Here is a 5,788-nt window from a genome sequence, read left to right on the forward strand (position 1 = left end):
ATACATTAAGGTATTCTCATGTGAAAAAGAAATATTTCTAATTTTCTTAAGTCAGTTAAATTGCAAGTGTGATAATATTATACAGGTAACCCAGTAAATTAAAAGCCATACGGTGAGAAATAACACAATCCATACTCTTTTTAGTTTCTTCTAATACTGAACAAACAGAAAACCTCACTGGCCTTAAGTCAGTTTCAACTTATGGTGACCCTTTGGATAGCATAGAACGACCCCTGTGGGGTTTCCAAGACTGTCACTCTTTGTGGGGGTAGAAAGCCTCAGCTTTCTCTCTCCGAGTGGCTGCCAACTTTTCGGTTAGCAGCCCTGCACATAACCTCAACACCACCAGAGTTCCTGCTTCTACAAAGAGTTGCTTTTTTTTAAAAAAAAATATTGAAATTATTTTTGAACTATCATAGAAACAATTAACTCTGGCAAATATTCTCAATGTATGCTAATATTATTGAGTAAAAATCTGAAGAGAAACAAGACATTACACTATCTCAAAATATTTTACTACAGATTGCAAATTCATTACAAAAGTTTAAGTGGTAACTTTCTAAGAGAGAAAACTGGCAGCTGCTACCTTAGCTGAGTATCCTAAATGAATATTACTGACACTGAGATAAACAAAAACCCCAAACCCACTGCCATCACGTTGAAGCCAAATCACAGTCATCCTATGGCTGGACAGAATTAATTTCCCCATACAGTCTCCAAGGCTGGGCATTTTTATGGAAGCTGATCTATAGTCAATTAATATGACCCTTCTAGCCATAATTCCTTAAGTTCTATAATTCCAGATTCTAGCCAAAGGAGAGGTAGAGACAGTTTCCCAAACATGCTTCTCCAGCACAAAGGAAGGTCAAGGGGAGAGAAGGTATTTATCAATGGAAGAGACCAGAGATAGTGAAGGCTGAGTGCAGAAAGACAAGATTGTTCCTACTACCCCTACCGTGACTGGATAGCCTTGTAGATTAGGTGTCAGACAGGAGCACAGCATGAAGTCCGAGTGACCTAGGCAGCGGAGGCACACTACAGAGGAACAGCCAACAGCAGATTAGCCTCCAGAAAGACACCTTATGGTGGGTGGTCTGCCATTAGCAGAATATAAGGCTCCATTCTACATTCTGCAGGGGCCTTGGGGAGAAGGATGGGATTTTCTACTCCTGTAAACAGTTACCGTCTTGGAAACTCACATGGGGAAGTTCCACACTGTCCTATCATGTCACTTGGAGTCAGCATCGACTCGACGACTCAATAGCAGTGAGTTTTGAGAGTTTAGGTCCCTTTGGACTTCTTTTCCAAAGTGTTTCCTTCAATAAATTTAAGTTTTCTGTTCAAATCTTTTCTCTGACTGGGGTCTGAATGTTGACGCTTGCCTGAAATCTTTCTTTCAGGTGGGACAAGAAGCCCGGTGCATCCCTTTGACACTACCCAGGGACACGGACACACAAGGGAGCTTCACCAAGTTTCTGAAAAACACCTTCTTTTCCTTTTCATTCCATTTCCACGAACTTTTTGAAGCCCCCTCGTATATATGCATATGCAAAATAAAATAAACTGTGAAAATTTTAATTCAAGAAAAACATTCCAGCTAAAAATAAATTAAACAAAGGAATATAAAGTGAAAATACATTGGCTGTTTTTCCTCAAGTCTGCGGCATGAGAAGTGATGTAATAAATACTTTAACCAAGTTATCAAGTCCAGGGACATAATTTCTAGCCTCCCCCCCGACCCCAATTTTACAACACTCCTTTTACACTCTCAGATTCTCTGCAACATGCATTTTCTTGCTTAATTGTATTGCTTAGCTTATGAATCTTCACCAGAAAGGGACGATGATCTTTTCTTCACATTGTTTCGCATTGTGACTGGACTTTCCACTCCGGAGACTGTTTCTCCTGTAAACCTTACTGGGTTTCCCGCTGCACTAATCTTGGTGCCTTTGTGTAATCTCCATTCACACTCTGCATATTTAGCATTGCTTTTAACAAGGCTGCCTGAGCCATGGTAACTTCTTGTAATTGAGTAAATGATGGAAATTAAACGGATCCTTCTTTGTAGTGGCATGTTGCAAGGTAATCGGCTTTCATGACAGGCTTTGTTACAGAGGTTCTGGGGATTAGACGCTGTAAATACAGGGCAGACTGCATTAGTGCTCTCAAAAAGCCACGTTTAAGATTTGTATGAGTCATTTATCTTATTTTCTCACAGCTATTTTCAGCGCCTTCAAAATAGATAAACTTGCTCAGCACAGCTTCTTTCCACTTTCAGCATCTCTTTGAAGCATTCTGGTTCCTCTAAAGAATGAGCTACAAAAAAAAAATCTCTCTCTCTTTTTAAGATATTAATTTAGCAATGAATAACCAGAAACTGGATTTTCTTTGAGAAGGTGAGCTGCTGCTCTCATTATTTCTTTGTTTTGAAGATTAGAGGGTAAGGAAAAATACAGATTTTTTGTGTGTACATAGGAATTATGTATGGGGCTGCTAAATGGCAAGGTCAGCAGTTCAAAACCACCTCTGCTCCAAGGGATAAAAATGAGGCTTCCTGCTCTGGTCAAGATTTACAGACACAGAAACCCACAAAGGCAGTTAAACTCTGTCCTATAGGGTCGCTGTGGTAGTTACATAATCTATTGTCAACTTGAGACTATTAAGAGAGAAGGGGTGGAGTTCAGCTGTCAATCAGATCGCAGCTTGATGACCTCATTTGGAGATGCTAAGGAAATAAATAGCTCGCTAGAGGCAGGAAACATTCTCTCTCTCTCTCTCTTTCTCCCTGCAAGACATTCCTGTTGACAAGCCACATGGTGCTATGCTGATAGAGCCAGAGCCCTGGAGCAGGAGGAGCCACATGGAGACCCACATCAGTGCTGAGATGCTTCTACCACCACTGAACCCAGAAGACTTTTTGCCCACTGGTCTGTGATCTTCCTGCATTCAGGGTCATTGCATGTGGTGCATGAGTCTGAAGAGGAATTTATAGATTGGTGTAGGACATATGGGCTAATATCAGACTTATGGATTTGATCTGGACTGGGCTGGATGTTTTCTCAATATTCAATTGCTCTTATACAAAAGTTCTTTCCTATACACATATGAGTATCTATGAATTTGTTTTTCTAGTCCACCTGGACTAACACAATCACTATGAGTTTTGATTTTATATTTATGCATGCATAGTGGTGAATATCTAATATTTTATGCAAAAAATCAATGAAATATACTAATTTTGTCTTCAAAATATGTTAATATGATTTTGATTGAAAGAGGGGGGAGGCTATCATGAACAAACTTATCAAGCACTGTTATAATGAGAATTTTCACAATTTTATCAAGGGAACAGGCATTTGAATCATATCCTGTTATTTCTTGCTGCTAAGCCACTATGATTGAAAGAAATGTGGTCTTTAGCAACAGGGGATTTTCTTGTACCTATGTTAATGCAGAATCTTAAAGCAGGTTTAATCATTCCTACTGAGTTTCTTGCTAATAAAAGTTACTATAATCTGTGTCCTTTTGACTGTACTGCATCTTGAATTTATCAGTAATTAGCAGCATTTACATTATAGCATTTCAAGGAAAAAAGGTTTGTAAATCTGGCTTTTGCTACAAACCCAGAGCTCTTTGGTGTGGTAGTAACCACAGAAAGACCTCTTTGTGATTGGGAGTAAGTCACGACCTTGCCCCCACATCTATCAATGGTTTTATTTTTTTGTTGTTGTTGATGTTGATAGCTTGGCACTACCTTTGTGTTTGCCTGAAAATAGAGAGGAAAGCTAAATTCTTAATCTCTGTTCTATCTCTAAATTTATGTGATCTTAGCAGCATTGAAGGCTGGCTAATCACAACAGGATGGCCTTCCTCTAGTTTGCATCTGTCTTGAGAAGCACCTATCATGAAAGGATCAAGCGTTTCTTTTCCACGGTGCCATTTGTATCCATTTTCTACCACTTTATTATTATTGTAAAGGTATTCTTCTCACTCAACCATCATCGTTTGTACGATAATTGAACTCTGCTGTAAACAACTTGCAGATCCAAAATAAAGGGACAGAAATATTGCAATATTGAAAAAGCAAGTACCTCTACTTTATAGTCAGCACACATCTATGCAAATGAGCCAGTTTCTAATTCTTTGTTTTCATTGTGGTGCTGTTGGCCTCGGTAGGTGCTGTCAACACAGTGCCCTCTCACAGTGACCAAATACTGTTGGTCCAGCACAGTCGGAAGAATTGTTAGATTTGAGCCCATTGTTGCAACCACAGCTTCAATCCGTTTTGATAATTGTGCTCCTCTTTGTTTGTGTCAAGTGAGATGTCCTTCTCCGGAGTGTGCTCCCTCCTGATAACATGGCCAAAGCCTCGCCTTCCATCCTCACTTCTGAGGAGTGCTCTATATGGTCCTCTTTCAACACCGATTTGGTTGTTCTTTTTGCAGTCCAACATATATTCATATTCTTCACTCGAAACCATAATTCAAATGCATCAATTCTCCACTGGTCATCCCAATTCATTTCCAGCTTTCGACATGAGGTGATTGAAAAGACCGTGGCTTGGGTCAGGTGCACCTTACTCCTCACAATGACATCTTGGCTCTTCAACACTGAAGAGGTCGTTTGCAGATTTACCCGATATGATACATTATTTGCCTGCTGTTTCCATGAGCATTGATAATAGATTCAAGTAAGGTACAATCATGGACAACTTCAATATTTCTTCAATTTATTATGATATTGTTTTTAGTGCAGTTGTGATGATGTTTGTTTTCTATACAACGAGGCGCTATCCAAACTGAACATTGTAGTGCGTAATTGTCATCAGTGCTACACGTCTTTACTTTCAGCAGGCGAGGCTGTGCCCCTGAGAGATACCCTGGAGACTTCCTCCCGTCCTTGGGGTGAGTTCTTTATATAGAGTCCGGTTTCTCAGATGATGTGCTTGGCATACGATGGAATAAGGACTCAATTTAGGCTGGAAGTATACCTTTCCTGATTTTTAAAACATTCTCTGCTTCTTTGTTCTTTTCCAACTACTGTCTCTTGGTCTATGTACAGGTTCCACCCGTATAAGGAAAATCCTAATGGAGGATTTTTAACCATCAGAAAAGAAACATTTCCCCTGTCTCATCTCATGTACTTCCTCATTCCTGGAATGCACCCACCCTCTCACCACCCTCCTTCCTCCTCCACTAATGACCATGTCTTCCCCCCAAATCCTCACTTATTCCACTTCTGTAATCCTGCTCACTTCCTGGTGCAGAGAAAGTATAAACACTATGCTCCCCAACCATTCAGGCCCCAGATCTTCCAGAATGCTAGTCCCTCTGGGTTACCGGCTAGTACATCTTCCTTTTTCAGAAGTGTCACCCCAGTCATTCCTGAGTCACAAGTGTGCTGTTACACATGAACATAAACAAGCCTTCTGGATTTCTATTCTTTGTATTGTTATTCATAGTTTCTTATGATACATACAGTCGAATGCCTTTATATAGCCAATAAAAACACAAGTAAACATCTTTCTGGTATTCTCTGCTTTCAATGAAAATCCATTTGATAGCATCAATGACATCCCATATTCTATGTCCTCTTCTGAATCCAGCTTGAATCTCTGACAGTTCCCTTAGTGTATTTCTTTACTTATTTTTGAGTTCTCTTTAGTGAAATTTAACATGCTTGTTATATTAATGATACTGTTTGAAAATCTCTGCATCCTTTGGGCCACCTTTCTTTGGAATGAGCACAGATATGAATCTCTTCCGCTCAGTTGGCATAGATGAGTGAG

This window comes from Echinops telfairi, unplaced genomic scaffold (assembly GCF_000313985.2).
Source record: "Echinops telfairi isolate 266 unplaced genomic scaffold, ASM31398v2 ScPeMD7_3533;HRSCAF=4204_0, whole genome shotgun sequence".
Classification (NCBI taxonomy): Eukaryota; Metazoa; Chordata; class Mammalia; order Afrosoricida; family Tenrecidae; genus Echinops; species Echinops telfairi.